The sequence below is a fragment of the Rhinoderma darwinii genome, chromosome 6 (genome assembly GCF_050947455.1).
Source record: "Rhinoderma darwinii isolate aRhiDar2 chromosome 6, aRhiDar2.hap1, whole genome shotgun sequence".
Taxonomy (NCBI): Eukaryota; Metazoa; Chordata; class Amphibia; order Anura; family Rhinodermatidae; genus Rhinoderma; species Rhinoderma darwinii.
Genome location: NC_134692.1, coordinates 6188200 through 6214204, shown reverse-complemented (window position 1 = coordinate 6214204; position 26005 = coordinate 6188200).

The window sequence follows — 26005 nt, the reverse complement described above, 5'->3', positions numbered from 1 at the left end:
TTGGATTTTTATCCCAAACTTTTAACGACCTTCCTGGAAGATACAAGTATTCTATTTTGCATTCAGCTAAATTGAATTCACTATAATTATATGGCCTTCTTAAGAATTGTGCTCGGTCTTGAGAATTTTCGGATCAGCCCCACTCAACGGCCTCCCCTCGGAGCGTCAATACAAATCGCGAAGCAAATAAGCAAATTAAGATGCGGAGCTTTGTAAATCACACAGGGAAGACAAAGGATTATCATTTCACAAGGTCCTAAAATGGGAGATGCTTAATATGTCGAGGAGATTATTCCTCCTTGTTTCACGTTGCCTTTTAATACATGTTAAACATTGAAGGTGTCATTGTAGAATTCACATTGTAGATTCGGCACAGCAGTTAAAGCCTGTTTTCAGAGAACGCCCTGCTGCGTTTTTTATCCTTGCCAAACAAGAGGAAGACGAGGAGGCTTGTAACAGCATTCATCATTTTAATAGGATTTCCTAGTGACAAAAATAAGTTGTTGGGGAGCGCTCTCTTTGTTCATCTGCCAAGTTGCTTTCCTCAGAAATGTACATTTCCCATGATGTTTTAAGCAGCCATCATAGTAAGTCGGGATAAAGAGGTGACAGTGAACTTTTTGGTAAAGGTATTTGTTTTGTAAATGTTGTGGATATATTATGATTTATTTAATGGGATCTACTGTCTGTAGTCATTTAGAAAAATATAGGATAATCCTATTTATGATGAAAGCTTTAGAAAGGTAGGTTAATACTGTATTTGGAGGCCGGCTGGATATGGAAACTTGGGGGCTATTTAAGGCAAAGCATAAATCATATAAATTCCATTTTATTGAGAAGATTGGAGGAGATTTATCAATAATGTCTTAAAGGGAACCTGTCACATTTAAAATATAGTCCGATCTGCAGGCAGCATGTTGTAGAGAAGGAGAAGCAAAGCAGATTAAGTTGTTTTCGGGTAAGATAATCAGTAAAATTTGTAATTCAAAGGTCTAAATTCCTGTTCTCTTTAAGCTTAGAAGTCCAATGGGTGGTCCTATTCAGTGATTGACAGCAATTACTTTATAGATGCTCATACTAGGAGGGCTAAATCTCTACATTTCAAGTCATGCTGAATATATCAATCTGCTTAGCTATTGCATGCAAAATGCAAATCGGACTGCATTTTAACAGTGGCAGGTTCCCTTTAAATAATACCTGCCAGCTCTCCTGTGTGATTTAGTATAGAGGATCTGTCAGCTCTCCTGTGTGGTGTAGTATAGAGGATCTGTCAGCTCTCCTGTGTGGTGTAGTATAGAGGAGCTGTCGGCTCTCCTGTATGGTGTAGTATAGAGGAGCTGTCGGTTCTCCTGTGTGGTGTAGTATAGAGGAGCTGTCTGTTCTCCTGTGTTGTGTAGTATAGAGGATCTGCCAGCTCTCCTGTGTGGTGTAATATAGAGGATCTGTCAGCTCTCCTGTGTGGTGTAGTATAGAGGATCTGTCGGTTCTCCTGTGTGGTGTAGTATAGAGGAGCTGTCGGCTCTCCTGTGTGGTATAATATACAGGATCTGTCAGCTCTCCTGTGTGGTGTAGTATAGAGGAGCTGTCAGCTCTCCTGTGTGGTGTAATATACAGAATCTGTCAGCTCTCCTGTGTGGTGTAGTATAGAGGAGCTGTCAGCTCTCCTGTGTGGTGTAGTATAGAGGAGTTGTCGGTTCTCCTGTGTGGTGTAGTATAGAGGATCTGTCAGTTCTCCTGTGTGGTGTAGTATAGAGGAGCTGTCAGCTCTCCTGTGTGGTGTAATATACAGAATCTGTCAGCTCTCCTGTGTGGTGTAGTATAGAGGAGCTGTCAGCTCTCCTGTGTGTGTAGTATAGAGAATCTGTCAGCTCTCCTGTGTGGTGTAGTATAGAGGATCTGTCAGCTCTCCTGTGTGGTGTAATATAGAGGATCTGTCAGCTCTCCTGTGTGGTGTAGTATAGAGGAGCTGTCAGCTCTCCTGTGTTGTGTAGTATAGAGAAGCTGTCAGTTCTCCTGTGTGGTGTAATATAGAGGATCTGTCAGCTCTCCTGTGTGGTGTAATATAGAGGATCTGTCAACTCTCCTGTGTGGTGTAGTATAGAGGAGCTGTCAGCTCTCCTGTGTGGTGTAGTATAGAGGAGCTGTCATCTCTCCTGTGTGGTGTAGTATAGAGGATCTGTCAGCTCTCCTGTGTGGTGTAGTATAGAGGAGCTGTCAGCTATCCTGTGTGGTGTAATATAGAGGATCTGTCAGCTCTCCTGTGTGGTGTAGTATAGAGGATCTGTCAGCTCTCCTGTGTGGTGTAGTATAGAGGATCTGTCAGCTCTCCTGTGTGGTGTAGTATAGAGGATCTGTCAGCTCTCCTGTGTGGTGTAGTATAGAGGATCTGTCAGCTCTCCTGTGTGGTGTAGTATAGAGGAGCTGTCGGCTCTCCCGTGTGGTGTAGTATAGAGGATCTGTCAGCTCTCCTGTGTGGTGTAGTATAGAGGATCTGTCGGCTCTCCCGTGTGGTGTAGTATAGAGGATCTGTCAGCTCTCCTGTGTGGTGTAGTATAGAGGATCTGTCAGCTCTCCTGTGTGGTGTAGTATAGAGGAGCTGTCAGCTCTCCTGTGTGGTGTAGTATAGAGGATCTGTCAGCTCTCCTGTGTGGTGTAGTATAGAGGAGCTGTCAGCTATCCTGTGTGGTGTAATATAGAGGATCTGTCAGCTCTCCTGTGTGGTGTAGTATAGAGGATCTGTCAGCTCTCCTGTGTGGTGTAGTATAGAGGATCTGTCAGCTCTCCTGTGTGGTGTAGTATAGAGGATCTGTCAGCTCTCCTGTGTGGTGTAGTATAGAGGAGCTGTCGGCTCTCCCGTGTGGTGTAGTATAGAGGATCTGTCAGCTCTCCTGTGTGGTGTAGTATAGAGGATCTGTCGGCTCTCCCGTGTGGTGTAGTATAGAGGATCTGTCAGCTCTCCTGTGTGGTGTAGTATAGAGGATCTGTCAGCTCTCCTGTGTGATGTAGTATAGAGTATCTGTCACCTCTGCTGTGTGGTCAATACAGACATCCGTCGTTTTGACGGGATGAACACCGTAGTCGACTACGTTATTAATCCCGTCAAAACGACGGAACCCTTGCACAACGGAGACAAACTGAGACCATTGACACCGGATCCGTCACCATTGAAATCAATGGTTATGGAAACGAAAACCTTCGGTTTCAGTTTGTGTCAGTCAGGGCTCCGTCCCGACGGAAAGCTCCGATGGAACGTCGGAACGGAGCCCTGACGCAGATGTGAACATGGTCTTGTTAAAAATTGTGACTTTTTACTTTTCTCGCCACCTTCGGAAAGTGTTAAGAAAAGGTGACGGGTTTTAACCAAAGGGATGAGGCCTTCACTGAAATGACTGATTTATCATAACCAGAAAATGCCGTTAGTAATGGTGCAAATTTACACCTGCTCATAGCAGGTGTTGATTTGCATTTCTGTCGCATAAACAACAAAAGATGCGCCAAATATATTAAGAGGTGTGCAGTTCTTAATATATTTGCGCATTTTCCACTGATGTTCATTAGTTTAAGACTGGCGTTTAACATGCCAGTCTTAAAATATTTCACCCTATGTGTATATTCAGCCTCAATGGGGTTTTCCAGGATGTATTCTGAGGACAAGCCATCAATGTGCGTACAACCACTAGTCCTCACTGATCAGCAGAACAAATGGTTGGCCGGAAAGTACGTCTGCTATCTTGAAGCGGAAGTACAAATATATAATCTCTTGAACTCTTTAAAGGAGTTGTCCAGTTTGGAAAACCCATTGTCATACCCCCTAGTAGTGAATTCTAAGTTTATAGAGGGGGGTCCTCTGTTCAGGATCCTCATCTTTTGGTCAGAGTGGAGAGCGGTTACATAGAGTGTCTCGCTCTCTCTCTGGAGGACCCGTCCTGTCCTGTATTACACAGACAGCACATTGATAAGAATGGACACTGTGTAATGCTTCATTTCTCCTGTGGAGGCGCTGCAGTGAAACTGAACACTTACTGCCAAGGATAACAAAAGAGACACTTTGTGATCTGCTTATTGCCAATCGATCCTTCTATTAAGTAGGAATTGTCCAACGCAGAGAAGTCCTTTAATGGAGTTGGGGCCCCACAGCTACTGGGCCCCATAGAAGTGGCAAGTACTATACCTTATTGTTACAGATCAACTTGTGTACTTTTTATGGAGTTGTATGAGATTTGATTGAAGGCTCTGCTTTGTTTTGTTTTTTTCTAACTGCCTGGAATTAAATTGCATGATGCAGTCGCAATACCAGGTGCAACCATATACGAGAGTGGCGCTGTTTCTGACAAAAAAGAAGATCCTTCCTTGAACACTTATACACCCTCTTTAAGAAAGAATAATTCAGCGTCTAATCACTTAGCGATTCTTTACCAAGGTTCCTTACTCCTTCTAGTCACAGATTACTACATTAATGACCTTTGCAGGTTAATGTACTTGACATAAGAAAAATGGAAATCTGAACTGCCCATTGTAAGTAAAACATTGCAGCACTGAGAAAGACATTAACATGAATGGAATATATCGATTGGGCTCTGCTGCATGACTTCCAATGCAATATATTTTCCAGGAGTGACTGGCGAGTAAGACCGGGAAACGCTGCTCAGCGCACAATGAACCTTCATCATTCCAAAGTAACAGACATTGAAAAGAAAGAAATGGAAAAGAGCTAAAAGTGATCAAGCTGAACACTATAATGAGGGCTGCAAGCGGCAGAACATATGGCGGCCAGGAAGGAGCGGAGCCGCACACTTCACTTTTCCCCGTTATCATTTAGGCTGGATCGTTTAAAGGAAGAAATACACAGGCGGTAAACTAAAAATATACACTAAATGGAGAAAAGTATCCCCCCCCCCCACTCTTAATCATTGAATTCAAGTGTTTCCTTCAGTCCCATTGTCACAGGTAGATAAAATCCAGCACCTCGCCATGCAGTCGCCATCACAGTCCATGCTGAGGAGTATAGTGCAGAAAAGTCGCCAACGCTCCGCTGATTCAATAACTGAAGAGTGCAGACCTCCTTGGTAATAACCTCCATACAAACAGTGTGCCCGGGAGCTTCATGTCATGGGGCCGAGCAGCTGCATGCCATCCTTACATCACCAAGCACAATGCCAAGCGTCAGATGGAGGGGTGTAAAGCCGCCGCCACTGGACTCTGGAGTAGCGGAAACATGTTCTGTGGAGTGACGCTTCTCTATCTGCCGTTTTCTGTGGAGTGACGCTTCTCTGTCTGGCGTTTTCTGTGGAATGACGCTTCTCTATCTGGAGGTCTGATGGACGAGTCTGGGTTTGGTGATGCCAAGAGAACGTTACTTGCCTGACTGCATTGTGCCAGCTGTAAAGTTTGGCGGAGATGGGATAATGCAGGTTGTTTTTCAGGGGTCGCTCCCTTAGTTCCAGTGTAGATAAATCTTAATTCTTCAGCATACAAGGCATAATGGACAATTGTAGCTTCCAACTTTGTGGGAACAGTTTAGAGTTCGGTCTTTTCTGTTCCTCGTGACTACGCTCCAGTGCACAAGGTCATTAAAGACATGGCTGGTTGGTTGGCTGGTCAGTTGGTTGGTTGGTTGGGGGAGTTTGGTGTCCACACAGAGTCCAGACCTCAACCCCATCCAACACCTTTGTGATGAATTAGAACAGAGATTACGAGCCATGCCCCCTCCCCCAACATCAGTTTCTGACCCCAAATCAGTTTCTAATCTTCTGGATGAATGGGCAAAAATTCCAACAGACACCCCAAAATCTTGTAGAAAGACTTCCCAGAAGAGTGGAAGATGTATTACTGCAAAGTGGGAACGAGATCCATATTAATGTCTATGGATTTAGAATGCAAATTCATAAAATCTCCTGTAGGTGTAATGTGTACTGTAGATGTCCCAATACTTTTGTCCATATAGTGTATTTAGTTACTTATCCATCTATCTAGCTATTTAAACATCTTAAGTCACCAAGCCCAGGAGGTTCCATCTACGAAAAATCTGTCTAATTGGTGGAAAATTTGAATGGACATGTTCAAAGATTGAACTAAAAATTTGCTGCAAGATCCATGGCAAAATTTAGCAGCACAATTCAGTGCAGTTGTTCTGTGGGGGTGCAGAGTTTTTCGTTCTTCGTTGCCTATATCCCCCTTAACATAATATTTAATTTAGAACAGAAGCCATGATGATGTGACAAATCCGTCTTCCAATGGATTCAGACTAGCACTGATGGTGTAATGGCAGGAAGGAGGTGAAGGGAAAGTGAGCCCTAATCTACCCACCGCCCTGTCCCTGCCTACTTGCAACGACCCGCCCTAGGCGACGGGGTACAACTGGGCGGCGGTCCCTACGCTGTCTAAGTGCACGGGAGAACAAACAGGGAACACGCAAGGGAAGGGGCAGTAGCCCACGGAACGCCGCGAGGAAACGGAATGAGTAGTCAGGACCAGGATGAAGTGGAGTATACCCACGTGAGCACGGAGAAGGAAGCAAGCCAGGGGCAAAGCGAAGCAGGATAAGCGGAACTGCAGCAAGGCAGAAGCACGGCAGAAGCAGGCTGGAGCAAGCAGCAGTGGGGCCAGGAATCCAGAAGAATTACAAGCACTGAGGAAGAGAACACGGCAGGTAATAAAGGACAGGGGGCGGAGCTAACTCCGACTGACCAGGCCGCGATAGGCTCTCCCACTCCTGAGCCTGCCACCCTGGTTGGTGGGAGACGGTGTCAGTCTAACAGGTCTAAAAGAACTAAGTGTGCGAAGCACACTAAAAGCCAATTTCCCAACTGCTGACTAATATTGATTAAAAAGTAACTTTTATTAATTTTGCCACTAAGAAGTCCATATGGACATTAACAATAGATACAAACAGTTTAAAAAATTGTAGCCAATGTTGCTGCTGCACACGCTCAAATAACACTCCGTCTGCATATATTGCCAGACAGAGCACAAGGTGCTGGGATTAGCAAGATACCAGATCTGACAGATCGGCTGCTGCAGACTGCCGTGTCGTGACAGATTCAGTGTTATTCTCAAGGTTAAATTCAAATGTGCGTGCTGGGATTGCTAAGCAAGCATGGCTGTTTAAAATAATAAATTTAGCCCCCCCGACATGTTTCGCTGTCAACACAGCGTCCTCAGGGGATCAAAACGGGGCTAGTGAGCGCGCGTACATATTGTTACTTCCTTTAAAGACTTCAATTTCATAACAGACAGGGTACACCTGTGTCGGAACCAATAGGATCTCGTTTTCGAGATCGAGCCTCCACATCCCCAGATTGACATAGAAATTAGCCAATGTGGGGGCCATGTATGTGCAGCCAATGAGAAAACGCCGAATGCGCATGGGTACTGGGTCCAAAATCGGACTCAGTATCTTTTTATAAGGGTTTTACTGAGTTTTTATTTTTATTGTTGGCGCATGCGTATATTGCATCTGGCCAATCTTAAAGATATGTAGTGATAGTGATAGATGTGCATGTCTGGGTAAAGGAGTAGCCGAGGCAATCCTCCATATCAATTGATTGGCATAGATATGAACCAATATGTGCGGAGATATAGAACCAATTAGGGTAGACCTAACGCGCATGGGCATCAATATCCCAGTTGGACATAGTCAAATTGGCTGCTGTTTTGGTTCTCTTGGTGGCGCATGCGTATTCCATGTCCGATCGGACTTAGTCAATTTGGACATTTATGAATGCATTTATGCAGTGTCCAAACTCGCATGGCTTACAGGAAAAGTACATGGGGCGCGATTGCGCACTAGAGACATAGAAGGACTTTAATGCTTTTTGTAGCAAAAGTCCAGATATATCGTAGCGTGGATAGTTCTGTGATTAAATTCTAGCCACGTCCTACGAACATCTGGATGAGTGCAAACATCTGGGTACCTAAAGAATGCAGTAACAAAAAGTCAAATAGGAATCAGGTATGTATTCTCGTATATATGTATATATTGTCTATACTCGAGATGAAATTTGTGTCCAGATGCTTTAGTACGTCCAGGAAATGGTTCACTTAGAAATGAAAAGAAAAAAGGAAGAAGAGTAGTGGTCCAAATGGACATGTAGAATAAAGGATAATATATAAATAAACTATATAGAGAGATATGCTGTCCTTATTATGAATTGGAATATAAATATTCAGATTCGCTGTCTAGCGAATAAGGTAATTTGTCTGACATTTGTAAATCAATATTGGGCAGGGGGACTATAGGAAGGCAAAGAAGGTGAAGCCCTCATTCAGTCCATTAGGGCTCAGGGATCAGCGAATCTGAATATTTATATTCCAATTCATAATAAGGACAGCATATCTCTCTATATAGTTTATTTATATATTATCCTTTATTCTACATGTCCATTTGGACCACTACTCTTCTTCCTTTTTTCTTTTCATTTCTAAGTGAACCATTTCCTGGACGTACTAAAGCATCTGGACACAAATTTCATCTCGAGTATAGACAATATATACATATATACGAGAATACATACCTGATTCCTATTTGACTTTTTGTTACTGCATTCTTTAGGTACCCAGATGTTTGCACTCATCCAGATGTTCGTAGGACGTGGCTAGAATTTAATCACAGAACTATCCACGCTACGATATATCTGGACTTTTGCTACAAAAAGCATTAAAGTCCTTCTATGTCTCTAGTGCGCAATCGCGCCCCATGTACTTTTCCTGTAAGCCATGCGAGTTTGGACACTGCATAAATGCATTCATAAATGTCCAAATTGACTAAGTCCGATCGGACATGGAATACGCATGCGCCACCAAGAGAACCAAAACAGCAGCCAATTTGACTATGTCCAACTGGGATATTGATGCCCATGCGCGTTAGGTCTACCCTAATTGGTTCTATATCTCCGCACATATTGGTTCATATCTATGCCAATCAATTGATATGGAGGATTGCCTCGGCTACTCCTTTACCCAGACATGCACATCTATCACTATCACTACATATCTTTAAGATTGGCCAGATGCAATATACGCATGCGCCAACAATAAAAATAAAAACTCAGTAAAACCCTTATAAAAAGATACTGAGTCCGATTTTGGACCCAGTACCCATGCGCATTCGGCGTTTTCTCATTGGCTGCACATACATGGCCCCCACATTGGCTAATTTCTATGTCAATCTGGGGATGTGGAGGCTCGATCTCGAAAACGAGATCCTATTGGTTCCGACACAGGTGTACCCTGTCTGTTATGAAATTGAAGTCTTTAAAGGAAGTAACAATATGTACGCGCGCTCACTAGCCCCGTTTTGATCCCCTGAGGACGCTGTGTTGACAGCGAAACATGTCGGGGGGGCTAAATTTATTATTTTAAACAGCCATGCTTGCTTAGCAATCCCAGCACGCACATTTGAATTTAACCTTGAGAATAACACTGAATCTGTCACGACACGGCAGTCTGCAGCAGCCGATCTGTCAGATCTGGTATCTTGCTAATCCCAGCACCTTGTGCTCTGTCTGGCAATATATGCAGACGGAGTGTTATTTGAGCGTGTGCAGCAGCAACATTGGCTACAATTTTTTAAACTGTTTGTATCTATTGTTAATGTCCATATGGACTTCTTAGTGGCAAAATTAATAAAAGTTACTTTTTAATCAATATTAGTCAGCAGTTGGGAAATTGGCTTTTAGTGTGCTTCGCACACTTAGTTCTTTTTGTATTCATTACGTGCCTGCCAACTGCTGGGGTCTTCCCAGTACTCATGCTCCAATTAGGTTAATCACCTTATCTTTTGACCCCTTGTCTATGTTCTATTGAGAGATTCTGTCTGAATACAAGAATACATTTATATCAATTCCCCATCTTGGGTGATGGCAAATTTCCTATCTAGGAAATTGAATCCAAATGATTTGGCATCTGAAGCACTATTTGTCTTTTCTACGGAAAGCATACCACTACATCAATTCGACGTACAAACGGCATTTAAAGACCTCCAAAAAACGTATAAGCAATATGTAAGATCCTGTTGGGAAATCACTAGTTTGGAAACATATATCCAACAACAAATAATATACAGAGGTCTACGCATTAATCTAATTCCTAACCTATATCGTAGTGATTCTAACTTTATTAAGGGATGGGAGCAAATACTAACTGAAAGCTCCCTACGTTTAATGCAATACCTTTTGGACTTTGAGAAAAAAGACCTTCTCAAAGTAAGCTCACAGCTGGAAAAAGAAATTCATGACATTCAGAATTTTAGTTCTACTCCAGAATATAGTGAATGTGAAATAAAGTTGCAAAAAAACATTGAGTATTTACAGAAAGAAATAAAGGAGAGAAAGCATAGGAAATATATCAGAGATCGTAGAGACTTCGACACAGGCCAAATATACACATATCGTAGCCGTGCCCCTTCTACTCCATATCAAAATCGTGACAACAGATTTACAGATATCTCCGAGTCAGATATATCTGGTACCGAGGAGTCCAGAATACCCCCTGATGATAACAGGTTGGGAGCTAAACGGAAATTAAAAAATAGAAAATATAATCCATCAAAAAGGACATCCATCGGTCCCAAGGGAACTCCAACACTATGGCCAATACACAATGGGCAACGTACTGCTACCTCGGCTATCTCCTCTGCACATGCCACTTCCTCAATGTCATCAGCAACTCACATACCCCCAACAGGGACACCCAACACTCCATTTCCTATAGGGAAACATGTCGATGGCCCCTTGGGGAATACTGTGAATACTGGCAATATGGACCGTCCAACTTCAGTACCAACCAATACCTTTCCAGTGATTCCTTTTTTAGGACTGCACAAGACACCGTGGAGCCAGACCAAATAACGCATAGCGGCACATGCCGCTCAGATGATTTGCAAATAATAAATTTGTCAGAATTCCAACTGAACCCTCAGCAAAATCTATTACTACATAAAGGTCTATCATACACTCCCACTCCAAATTTTGACGAATTTATGTGGACAAAAGATATCAATTTATTTGCAAGAAAACTTGCCTTACATAAACTCTTTAAGAACAAATTCGATGACACGTCCTCTTTAAATCACACTGAACTTACCACTCTACATGCATTAGAAGAATTATCGAATGAAAATGAATATACTGCTGCTAGTGCCACCGGCCCCTTTTCTACACTACGACCCAAGTCACGATTAACACCTCCTATTTCACAATATCCACATATCGATATATTCGTTAAAATGGTCAGTGCAGACCTAAAAAAACTCCAATCAAGTAAACAAAAAATCCATAGCAATCTCAGTAAATTAGAGCAAATAGCATTGGAAGAACTTAGGAAAAACGAAGAAGTTACATTCAAACCATCTGACAAAGGGGGTAATATTGTCATCCTCAACCGCCTAGACTATGTAGCCATGGTCCACAGACTCCTCAACGATACATCCATATACAAAGTACTGGATGGTAATCCGACTGAACGATATCTATCTGAATTACATACCCTTCTAAATAACGCAAGAGAAAGCAGTTTGATCTCATTGGAAGAATTTAAATCTATGTATAATTCTACCCCTACCTTGGCAACATTTTATGCCTTGCCAAAAATACATAAAAATGTGACACCGTTGCCCGGCAGACCAATTGTCTCCGGTAATGACAACTTAACGCAAGGCATCAGTACATATGTTGATGAAATTCTATCTCCTTTTGTTACAGCCCTACCCTCGTATCTACGAGATACAAAAGACACCCTCACCAGGATCCAGGGTATTAATGTTTCCTCCACGACACTAATAGCCAGTATTGATGTCGAGTCACTGTACACTAACATCAATCATGACCTGGGCCTCAATGCTGTTCGACATTTTTTGAGCACTAAGGGGACACAATTTCAGGCACATAATAATTTCACAGTATCCTTACTACAATTCCTACTCACACACAATTATTTTCTTTTTGATAGCAAATTTTATCACCAACTTAAAGGCACGGCTATGGGCACTGTATGTGCACCCACTTACGCTAATTTATTTCTAGGGTGGTGGGAGGACACTTTAATCTTTAATGATGATTTACTTTTTTTCACCTGTCACATTTTATTTTGGGGAAGATATATAGATGACATACTTGTCTTTTGGGAGGGGGACACTGCCCTTTTCTCTGACTTTATGGACATCATTAATAACAACCAAATCGGGATGAAATTCACTCACACTATACACACAAAAGAAATTAATTTTTTGGATCTAAAAATTACCCTGGACCCTGGTGGGGCTGTTCAAACTCAAATTTATAGAAAAGAGACTGCAACCAACAGTTTCTTACATTGGGGAAGTTTCCATCCCCCGGCTCTTAAAAAAGGCATTCCAATTGGGCAATACTTGAGGGCTAAAAGAAATTGCTCTGAAGAATCTACCTTTCAATTGGAATGTGACACTTTATACAATAAATTCTTGGCACGAGGCTATCCAAAGAAGACTCTGCACAGAGCCTATGCTAGAGCTAGAGCAACATCTAGGGATGCATTACTTCATGGTATAAGGGAGGACAATAAATCGAATTCTGACAAAACTGAACCATCTTCCCTTATCAGATGTATAGGGAATTTTGACAACTGTTCATATCGGATTAAAGATATTCTTAAGAAGCATTGGTCTATTCTGCAAGCAGATACTGACCTCTGTGACATTATTTCTAGTGTACCCAACATTACCTATAGGAGAGGTAAAAACCTCCGTGAACACCTGACACATAGCCATTACTCCAGACCATCAACGTCACGTAAAAGCTGGCTTCCACCTCCAGTACAAGGATCTTTCCCTTGTGGTAGATGTTCTTTCTGCCCACTAATGCCGACAACCAAAACCTTCATAAATCCAGGCGATGGTAAAACGTTCACCATCAGACAATTCATAAATTGTCAAAGTAGTGGTATTATTTATGCAGCACAGTGTCCCTGCCCAAAACTATATGTGGGCAAAACTATCCAACAACTTCGTAGAAGAATTTCCAAACATAAAAGTACGATCAACACCCAAGAAGATACACCTTTATCTAAACATGTCAGATTCCACCATCAAGGTGATATTAATGCCCTGAAATTCTGGGGCATCACTCAAGTTAAATTGGGCCCTAGGGCGGGTAACCTTGATAAAAAACTTTTACAAGAAGAGGCTAAATGGATCCACAGACTTGGATCCCTGAGCCCTAATGGACTGAATGAGGGCTTCACCTTCTTTGCCTTCCTATAGTCCCCCTGCCCAATATTGATTTACAAATGTCAGACAAATTACCTTATTCGCTAGACAGCGAATCTGAATATTTATATTCCAATTCATAATAAGGACAGCATATCTCTCTATATAGTTTATTTATATATTATCCTTTATTCTACATGTCCATTTGGACCACTACTCTTCTTCCTTTTTTCTTTTCATTTCTAAGTGAACCATTTCCTGGACGTACTAAAGCATCTGGACACAAATTTCATCTCGAGTATAGACAATATATACATATATACGAGAATACATACCTGATTCCTATTTGACTTTTTGTTACTGCATTCTTTAGGTACCCAGATGTTTGCACTCATCCAGATGTTCGTAGGACGTGGCTAGAATTTAATCACAGAACTATCCACGCTACGATATATCTGGACTTTTGCTACAAAAAGCATTAAAGTCCTTCTATGTCTCTAGTGCGCAATCGCGCCCCATGTACTTTTCCTGTAAGCCATGCGAGTTTGGACACTGCATAAATGCATTCATAAATGTCCAAATTGACTAAGTCCGATCGGACATGGAATACGCATGCGCCACCAAGAGAACCAAAACAGCAGCCAATTTGACTATGTCCAACTGGGATATTGATGCCCATGCGCGTTAGGTCTACCCTAATTGGTTCTATATCTCCGCACATATTGGTTCATATCTATGCCAATCAATTGATATGGAGGATTGCCTCGGCTACTCCTTTACCCAGACATGCACATCTATCACTATCACTACATATCTTTAAGATTGGCCAGATGCAATATACGCATGCGCCAACAATAAAAATAAAAACTCAGTAAAACCCTTATAAAAAGATACTGAGTCCGATTTTGGACCCAGTACCCATGCGCATTCGGCGTTTTCTCATTGGCTGCACATACATGGCCCCCACATTGGCTAATTTCTATGTCAATCTGGGGATGTGGAGGCTCGATCTCGAAAACGAGATCCTATTGGTTCCGACACAGGTGTACCCTGTCTGTTATGAAATTGAAGTCTTTAAAGGAAGTAACAATATGTACGCGCGCTCACTAGCCCCGTTTTGATCCCCTGAGGACGCTGTGTTGACAGCGAAACATGTCGGGGGGGCTAAATTTATTATTTTAAACAGCCATGCTTGCTTAGCAATCCCAGCACGCACATTTGAATTTAACCTTGAGAATAACACTGAATCTGTCACGACACGGCAGTCTGCAGCAGCCGATCTGTCAGATCTGGTATCTTGCTAATCCCAGCACCTTGTGCTCTGTCTGGCAATATATGCAGACGGAGTGTTATTTGAGCGTGTGCAGCAGCAACATTGGCTACAATTTTTTAAACTGTTTGTATCTATTGTTAATGTCCATATGGACTTCTTAGTGGCAAAATTAATAAAAGTTACTTTTTAATCAATATTAGTCAGCAGTTGGGAAATTGGCTTTTAGTGTGCTTCGCACACTTAGTTCTTTTTGTATTCATTACGTGCCTGCCAACTGCTGGGGTCTTCCCAGTACTCATGCTCCAATTAGGTTAATCACCTTATCTTTTGACCCCTTGTCTATGTTCTATTGAGAGATTCTGTCTGAATACAAGAATACATTTATATCAATTCCCCATCTTGGGTGATGGCAAATTTCCTATCTAGGAAATTGAATCCAAATGATTTGGCATCTGAAGCACTATTTGTCTTTTCTACGGAAAGCATACCACTACATCAATTCGACGTACAAACGGCATTTAAAGACCTCCAAAAAACGTATAAGCAATATGTAAGATCCTGTTGGGAAATCACTAGTTTGGAAACATATATCCAACAACAAATAATATACAGAGGTCTACGCATTAATCTAATTCCTAACCTATATCGTAGTGATTCTAACTTTATTAAGGGATGGGAGCAAATACTAACTGAAAGCTCCCTACGTTTAATGCAATACCTTTTGGACTTTGAGAAAAAAGACCTTCTCAAAGTAAGCTCACAGCTGGAAAAAGAAATTCATGACATTCAGAATTTTAGTTCTACTCCAGAATATAGTGAATGTGAAATAAAGTTGCAAAAAAACATTGAGTATTTACAGAAAGAAATAAAGGAGAGAAAGCATAGGAAATATATCAGAGATCGTAGAGACTTCGACACAGGCCAAATATACACATATCGTAGCCGTGCCCCTTCTACTCCATATCAAAATCGTGACAACAGATTTACAGATATCTCCGAGTCAGATATATCTGGTACCGAGGAGTCCAGAATACCCCCTGATGATAACAGGTTGGGAGCTAAACGGAAATTAAAAAATAGAAAATATAATCCATCAAAAAGGACATCCATCGGTCCCAAGGGAACTCCAACACTATGGCCAATACACAATGGGCAACGTACTGCTACCTCGGCTATCTCCTCTGCACATGCCACTTCCTCAATGTCATCAGCAACTCACATACCCCCAACAGGGACACCCAACACTCCATTTCCTATAGGGAAACATGTCGATGGCCCCTTGGGGAATACTGTGAATACTGGCAATATGGACCGTCCAACTTCAGTACCAACCAATACCTTTCCAGTGATTCCTTTTTTAGGACTGCACAAGACACCGTGGAGCCAGACCAAATAACGCATAGCGGCACATGCCGCTCAGATGATTTGCAAATAATAAATTTGTCAGAATTCCAACTGAACCCTCAGCAAAATCTATTACTACATAAAGGTCTATCATACACTCCCACTCCAAATTTTGACGAATTTATGTGGACAAAAGATATCAATTTATTTGCAAGAAAACTTGCCTTACATAAACTCTTTAAGAACAAATTCGATGACACGTCCTCTTTAAATCACACTGAACTTACCACTCTACATGCATTAGAAGAATTATCGAATGAAAATGAATATACTGCTGCTAGTGCCACCGGCCCCTTTTCTACACTACGACCCAAGTCACGATTAACACCTCCTATTTCACAATATCCACATATCGATATATTCGTTAAAATGGTCAGTGCAGACCTAAAAAAACTCCAATCAAGTAAACAAAAAATCCATAGCAATCTCAGTAAATTAGAGCAAATAGCATTGGAAGAACTTAGGAAAAACGAAGAAGTTACATTCAAACCATCTGACAAAGGGGGTAATATTGTCATCCTCAACCGCCTAGACTATGTAGCCATGGTCCACAGACTCCTCAACGATACATCCATATACAAAGTACTGGATGGTAATCCGACTGAACGATATCTATCTGAATTACATACCCTTCTAAATAACGCAAGAGAAAGCAGTTTGATCTCATTGGAAGAATTTAAATCTATGTATAATTCTACCCCTACCTTGGCAACATTTTATGCCTTGCCAAAAATACATAAAAATGTGACACCGTTGCCCGGCAGACCAATTGTCTCCGGTAATGACAACTTAACGCAAGGCATCAGTACATATGTTGATGAAATTCTATCTCCTTTTGTTACAGCCCTACCCTCGTATCTACGAGATACAAAAGACACCCTCACCAGGATCCAGGGTATTAATGTTTCCTCCACGACACTAATAGCCAGTATTGATGTCGAGTCACTGTACACTAACATCAATCATGACCTGGGCCTCAATGCTGTTCGACATTTTTTGAGCACTAAGGGGACACAATTTCAGGCACATAATAATTTCACAGTATCCTTACTACAATTCCTACTCACACACAATTATTTTCTTTTTGATAGCAAATTTTATCACCAACTTAAAGGCACGGCTATGGGCACTGTATGTGCACCCACTTACGCTAATTTATTTCTAGGGTGGTGGGAGGACACTTTAATCTTTAATGATGATTTACTTTTTTTCACCTGTCACATTTTATTTTGGGGAAGATATATAGATGACATACTTGTCTTTTGGGAGGGGGACACTGCCCTTTTCTCTGACTTTATGGACATCATTAATAACAACCAAATCGGGATGAAATTCACTCACACTATACACACAAAAGAAATTAATTTTTTGGATCTAAAAATTACCCTGGACCCTGGTGGGGCTGTTCAAACTCAAATTTATAGAAAAGAGACTGCAACCAACAGTTTCTTACATTGGGGAAGTTTCCATCCCCCGGCTCTTAAAAAAGGCATTCCAATTGGGCAATACTTGAGGGCTAAAAGAAATTGCTCTGAAGAATCTACCTTTCAATTGGAATGTGACACTTTATACAATAAATTCTTGGCACGAGGCTATCCAAAGAAGACTCTGCACAGAGCCTATGCTAGAGCTAGAGCAACATCTAGGGATGCATTACTTCATGGTATAAGGGAGGACAATAAATCGAATTCTGACAAAACTGAACCATCTTCCCTTATCAGATGTATAGGGAATTTTGACAACTGTTCATATCGGATTAAAGATATTCTTAAGAAGCATTGGTCTATTCTGCAAGCAGATACTGACCTCTGTGACATTATTTCTAGTGTACCCAACATTACCTATAGGAGAGGTAAAAACCTCCGTGAACACCTGACACATAGCCATTACTCCAGACCATCAACGTCACGTAAAAGCTGGCTTCCACCTCCAGTACAAGGATCTTTCCCTTGTGGTAGATGTTCTTTCTGCCCACTAATGCCGACAACCAAAACCTTCATAAATCCAGGCGATGGTAAAACGTTCACCATCAGACAATTCATAAATTGTCAAAGTAGTGGTATTATTTATGCAGCACAGTGTCCCTGCCCAAAACTATATGTGGGCAAAACTATCCAACAACTTCGTAGAAGAATTTCCAAACATAAAAGTACGATCAACACCCAAGAAGATACACCTTTATCTAAACATGTCAGATTCCACCATCAAGGTGATATTAATGCCCTGAAATTCTGGGGCATCACTCAAGTTAAATTGGGCCCTAGGGCGGGTAACCTTGATAAAAAACTTTTACAAGAAGAGGCTAAATGGATCCACAGACTTGGATCCCTGAGCCCTAATGGACTGAATGAGGGCTTCACCTTCTTTGCCTTCCTATAGTCCCCCTGCCCAATATTGATTTACAAATGTCAGACAAATTACCTTATTCGCTAGACAGCGAATCTGAATATTTATATTCCAATTCATAATAAGGACAGCATATCTCTCTATATAGTTTATTTATATATTATCCTTTATTCTACATGTCCATTTGGACCACTACTCTTCTTCCTTTTTTCTTTTCATTTCTAAGTGAACCATTTCCTGGACGTACTAAAGCATCTGGACACAAATTTCATCTCGAGTATAGACAATATATACATATATACGAGAATACATACCTGATTCCTATTTGACTTTTTGTTACTGCATTCTTTAGGTACCCAGATGTTTGCACTCATCCAGATGTTCGTAGGACGTGGCTAGAATTTAATCACAGAACTATCCACGCTACGATATATCTGGACTTTTGCTACAAAAAGCATTAAAGTCCTTCTATGTCTCTAGTGCGCAATCGCGCCCCATGTACTTTTCCTGTAAGCCATGCGAGTTTGGACACTGCATAAATGCATTCATAAATGTCCAAATTGACTAAGTCCGATCGGACATGGAATACGCATGCGCCACCAAGAGAACCAAAACAGCAGCCAATTTGACTATGTCCAACTGGGATATTGATGCCCATGCGCGTTAGGTCTACCCTAATTGGTTCTATATCTCCGCACATATTGGTTCATATCTATGCCAATCAATTGATATGGAGGATTGCCTCGGCTACTCCTTTACCCAGACATGCACATCTATCACTATCACTACATATCTTTAAGATTGGCCAGATGCAATATACGCATGCGCCAACAATAAAAATAAAAACTCAGTAAAACCCTTATAAAAAGATACTGAGTCCGATTTTGGACCCAGTACCCATGCGCATTCGGCGTTTTCTCATTGGCTGCACATACATGGCCCCCACATTGGCTAATTTCTATGTCAATCTGGGGATGTGGAGGCTCGATCTCGAAAACGAGATCCTATTGGTTCCGACACAGGTGTACCCTGTCTGTTATGAAATTGAAGTCTTTAAAGGAAGTAACAATATGTACGCGCGCTCACTAGCCCCGTTTTGATCCCCTGAGGACGCTGTGTTGACAGCGAAACATGTCGGGGGGGCTAAATTTATTATTTTAAACAGCCATGCTTGCTTAGCAATCCCAGCACGCACATTTGAATTTAACCTTGAGAATAACACTGAATCTGTCACGACACGGCAGTCTGCAGCAGCCGATCTGTCAGATCTGGTATCTTGCTAATCCCAGCACCTTGTGCTCTGTCTGGCAATATATGCAGACGGAGTGTTATTTGAGCGTGTGCAGCAGCAACATTGGCTACAATTTTTTAAACTGTTTGTATCTATTGTTAATGTCCATATGGACTTCTTAGTGGCAAAATTAATAAAAGTTACTTTTTAATCAATATTAGTCAGCAGTTGGGAAATTGGCTTTTAGTGTGCTTCGCACACTTAGTTCTTTTTGTATTCATTACGTGCCTGCCAACTGCTGGGGTCTTCCCAGTACTCATGCTCCAATTAGGTTAATCACCTTATCTTTTGACCCCTTGTCTATGTTCTATTGAGAGATTCTGTCTGAATACAAGAATACATTTATATCAATTCCCCATCTTGGGTGATGGCAAATTTCCTATCTAGGAAATTGAATCCAAATGATTTGGCATCTGAAGCACTATTTGTCTTTTCTAAGGAAAGCATACCACTACATCAATTCGACGTACAAACGGCATTTAAAGACCTCCAAAAAACGTATAAGCAATATGTAAGATCCTGTTGGGAAATCACTAGTTTGGAAACATATATCCAACAACAAATAATATACAGAGGTCTACGCATTAATCTAATTCCTAACCTATATCGTAGTGATTCTAACTTTATTAAGGGATGGGAGCAAATACTAACTGAAAGCTCCCTACGTTTAATGCAATACCTTTTGGACTTTGAGAAAAAAGACCTTCTCAAAGTAAGCTCACAGCTGGAAAAAGAAATTCATGACATTCAGAATTTTAGTTCTACTCCAGAATATAGTGAATGTGAAATAAAGTTGCAAAAAAACATTGAGTATTTACAGAAAGAAATAAAGGAGAGAAAGCATAGGAAATATATCAGAGATCGTAGAGACTTCGACACAGGCCAAATATACACATATCGTAGCCGTGCCCCTTCTACTCCATATCAAAATCGTGACAACAGATTTACAGATATCTCCGAGTCAGATATATCTGGTACCGAGGAGTCCAGAATACCCCCTGATGATAACAGGTTGGGAGCTAAACGGAAATTAAAAAATAGAAAATATAATCCATCAAAAAGGACATCCATCGGTCCCAAGGGAACTCCAACACTATGGCCAATACACAATGGGCAACGTACTGCTACCTCGGCTATCTCCTCTGCACATGCCACTTCCTCAATGTCATCAGCAACTCACATACCCCCAACAGGGACACCCAACACTCCATTTCCTATAGGGAAACATGTCGATGGCCCCTTGGGGAATACTGTGAATACTGGCAATATGGACCGTCCAACTTCAGTACCAACCAATACCTTTCCAGTGATTCCTTTTTTAGGACTGCACAAGACACCGTGGAGCCAGACCAAATAACGCATAGCGGCACATGCCGCTCAGATGATTTGCAAATAATAAATTTGTCAGAATTCCAACTGAACCCTCAGCAAAATCTATTACTACATAAAGGTCTATCATACACTCCCACTCCAAATTTTGACGAATTTATGTGGACAAAAGATATCAATTTATTTGCAAGAAAACTTGCCTTACATAAACTCTTTAAGAACAAATTCGATGACACGTCCTCTTTAAATCACACTGAACTTACCACTCTACATGCATTAGAAGAATTATCGAATGAAAATGAATATACTGCTGCTAGTGCCACCGGCCCCTTTTCTACACTACGACCCAAGTCACGATTAACACCTCCTATTTCACAATATCCACATATCGATATATTCGTTAAAATGGTCAGTGCAGACCTAAAAAAACTCCAATCAAGTAAACAAAAAATCCATAGCAATCTCAGTAAATTAGAGCAAATAGCATTGGAAGAACTTAGGAAAAACGAAGAAGTTACATTCAAACCATCTGACAAAGGGGGTAATATTGTCATCCTCAACCGCCTAGACTATGTAGCCATGGTCCACAGACTCCTCAACGATACATCCATATACAAAGTACTGGATGGTAATCCGACTGAACGATATCTATCTGAATTACATACCCTTCTAAATAACGCAAGAGAAAGCAGTTTGATCTCATTGGAAGAATTTAAATCTATGTATAATTCTACCCCTACCTTGGCAACATTTTATGCCTTGCCAAAAATACATAAAAATGTGACACCGTTGCCCGGCAGACCAATTGTCTCCGGTAATGACAACTTAACGCAAGGCATCAGTACATATGTTGATGAAATTCTATCTCCTTTTGTTACAGCCCTACCCTCGTATCTACGAGATACAAAAGACACCCTCACCAGGATCCAGGGTATTAATGTTTCCTCCACGACACTAATAGCCAGTATTGATGTCGAGTCACTGTACACTAACATCAATCATGACCTGGGCCTCAATGCTGTTCGACATTTTTTGAGCACTAAGGGGACACAATTTCAGGCACATAATAATTTCACAGTATCCTTACTACAATTCCTACTCACACACAATTATTTTCTTTTTGATAGCAAATTTTATCACCAACTTAAAGGCACGGCTATGGGCACTGTATGTGCACCCACTTACGCTAATTTATTTCTAGGGTGGTGGGAGGACACTTTAATCTTTAATGATGATTTACTTTTTTCACCTGTCACATTTTATTTTGGGGAAGATATATAGATGACATACTTGTCTTTTGGGAGGGGGACACTGCCCTTTTCTCTGACTTTATGGACATCATTAATAACAACCAAATCGGGATGAAATTCACTCACACTATACACACAAAAGAAATTAATTTTTTGGATCTAAAAATTACCCTGGACCCTGGTGGGGCTGTTCAAACTCAAATTTATAGAAAAGAGACTGCAACCAACAGTTTCTTACATTGGGGAAGTTTCCATCCCCCGGCTCTTAAAAAAGGCATTCCAATTGGGCAATACTTGAGGGCTAAAAGAAATTGCTCTGAAGAATCTACCTTTCAATTGGAATGTGACACTTTATACAATAAATTCTTGGCACGAGGCTATCCAAAGAAGACTCTGCACAGAGCCTATGCTAGAGCTAGAGCAACATCTAGGGATGCATTACTTCATGGTATAAGGGAGGACAATAAATCGAATTCTGACAAAACTGAACCATCTTCCCTTATCAGATGTATAGGGAATTTTGACAACTGTTCATATCGGATTAAAGATATTCTTAAGAAGCATTGGTCTATTCTGCAAGCAGATACTGACCTCTGTGACATTATTTCTAGTGTACCCAACATTACCTATAGGAGAGGTAAAAACCTCCGTGAACACCTGACACATAGCCATTACTCCAGACCATCAACGTCACGTAAAAGCTGGCTTCCACCTCCAGTACAAGGATCTTTCCCTTGTGGTAGATGTTCTTTCTGCCCACTAATGCCGACAACCAAAACCTTCATAAATCCAGGCGATGGTAAAACGTTCACCATCAGACAATTCATAAATTGTCAAAGTAGTGGTATTATTTATGCAGCACAGTGTCCCTGCCCAAAACTATATGTGGGCAAAACTATCCAACAACTTCGTAGAAGAATTTCCAAACATAAAAGTACGATCAACACCCAAGAAGATACACCTTTATCTAAACATGTCAGATTCCACCATCAAGGTGATATTAATGCCCTGAAATTCTGGGGCATCACTCAAGTTAAATTGGGCCCTAGGGCGGGTAACCTTGATAAAAAACTTTTACAAGAAGAGGCTAAATGGATCCACAGACTTGGATCCCTGAGCCCTAATGGACTGAATGAGGGCTTCACCTTCTTTGCCTTCCTATAGTCCCCCTGCCCAATATTGATTTACAAATGTCAGACAAATTACCTTATTCGCTAGACAGCGAATCTGAATATTTATATTCCAATTCATAATAAGGACAGCATATCTCTCTATATAGTTTATTTATATATTATCCTTTATTCTACATGTCCATTTGGACCACTACTCTTCTTCCTTTTTTCTTTTCATTTCTAAGTGAACCATTTCCTGGACGTACTAAAGCATCTGGACACAAATTTCATCTCGAGTATAGACAATATATACATATATACGAGAATACATACCTGATTCCTATTTGACTTTTTGTTACTGCATTCTTTAGGTACCCAGATGTTTGCACTCATCCAGATGTTCGTAGGACGTGGCTAGAATTTAATCACAGAACTATCCACGCTACGATATATCTGGACTTTTGCTACAAAAAGCATTAAAGTCCTTCTATGTCTCTAGTGCGCAATCGCGCCCCATGTACTTTTCCTGTAAGCCATGCGAGTTTGGACACTGCATAAATGCATTCATAAATGTCCAAATTGACTAAGTCCGATCGGACATGGAATACGCATGCGCCACCAAGAGAACCAAAACAGCAGCCAATTTGACTATGTCCAACTGGGATATTGATGCCCATGCGCGTTAGGTCTACCCTAATTGGTTCTATATCTCCGCACATATTGGTTCATATCTATGCCAATCAATTGATATGGAGGATTGCCTCGGCTACTCCTTTACCCAGACATGCACATCTATCACTATCACTACATATCTTTAAGATTGGCCAGATGCAATATACGCATGCGCCAACAATAAAAATAAAAACTCAGTAAAACCCTTATAAAAAGATACTGAGTCCGATTTTGGACCCAGTACCCATGCGCATTCGGCGTTTTCTCATTGGCTGCACATACATGGCCCCCACATTGGCTAATTTCTATGTCAATCTGGGGATGTGGAGGCTCGATCTCGAAAACGAGATCCTATTGGTTCCGACACAGGTGTACCCTGTCTGTTATGAAATTGAAGTCTTTAAAGGAAGTAACAATATGTACGCGCGCTCACTAGCCCCGTTTTGATCCCCTGAGGACGCTGTGTTGACAGCGAAACATGTCGGGGGGGCTAAATTTATTATTTTAAACAGCCATGCTTGCTTAGCAATCCCAGCACGCACATTTGAATTTAACCTTGAGAATAACACTGAATCTGTCACGACACGGCAGTCTGCAGCAGCCGATCTGTCAGATCTGGTATCTTGCTAATCCCAGCACCTTGTGCTCTGTCTGGCAATATATGCAGACGGAGTGTTATTTGAGCGTGTGCAGCAGCAACATTGGCTACAATTTTTTAAACTGTTTGTATCTATTGTTAATGTCCATATGGACTTCTTAGTGGCAAAATTAATAAAAGTTACTTTTTAATCAATATTAGTCAGCAGTTGGGAAATTGGCTTTTAGTGTGCTTCGCACACTTAGTTCTTTTTGTATTCATTACGTGCCTGCCAACTGCTGGGGTCTTCCCAGTACTCACAGTCTAACAGGTCTGGCCTCAGGTGTGGATTGATTAATCCCAGGATTATACCTAGACGTAGTACCTGGCAGATCCCTAACAGTACTCCCCCTTTTATGAGGGGCCACCGGACCCTTACTAAGAGGACCTGGTTTAGTAGGGAAGAGAAGGTGGAACCTCCTGATCAATACCCCAGCGTGAACATCACGGGCAGGTACCCAAGTCCTCTCCTCCGGCCCGTATCCTCTCCAATGGACCAGGTACTGGAGGGAGCCCTGGACCATCCTACTGTCCATAATCTTGGCCACCTCGAATTCCACCCCCTCAGGGGTGAGAACGGGAACAGGAGGTTTCCTCGAGGGGGACCAGGACGGGGAGCAGCGTTTAAGGAGGGAGGCATGGAAGACGTCATGTATGCGAAAGGATGGGGGCAGCTCCAGACGGAAGGATACAGGGTTGAGGACTTCAATGATCTTATAAGGTCCAATAAATCGGGGAGCAAACTTCCTGGACGGGACCTTAAGGCGCAAGTTCCTGGACGACAACCAGACCAAATCCCCGACGACAAACCGGGGGTTATCAGAACGTCTACTATCAGCCTGAATCTTTTGTGCGCTCTGGGACGCCTCTAGGTTCTTCTGAACCTGGGCCCAGACTGTGCACAGTTCCCGATGAACATCTTCTACCTCAGGATTATTGGAACAACCAGGGGAAACGGAGGAGAACCTTGGGTTAAACCCGAAATTACAGAAAAACGGGGAGACCCCTGACGAGTTACTGACCCGGTTATTCAGGGAAAATTCAGCAAGGGGAAGGAATGAGACCCAATCGAATTGACAGTCAGAGATGAAACACCTTAAATATTGTTCCAGGGATTGGTTAGTCCTTTCTGTTTGGCCATTAGTTTCGGGATGGAAGGCGGAGGAGAAGGACAGATCAATCTCCAACTTTTTACAAAAAGCTCTCCAAAATAAGGAAACAAATTGTACCCCTCTGTCAGAAACGATATTGACTGGGGCCCCATGGAGACGCAGGATGTGTTTCACAAACAAAGAAGCTAACGTCTTGGCGTTAGGTAGCTTCTTAAGGGGCACAAAGTGGCACATCTTGCTGAAGCGGTCTACTACCACCCACACCACCGACTTGCCCTGAGATGGGGGCAAATCGGTGATAAAATCCATGGAGATATGGGTTCAAGGTCTCTGGGGAATGGGCAAGGAATGTAGTAGGCCCGCAGGTCGGGACCTAGGGGTTTTGGACCTAGCGCAAAC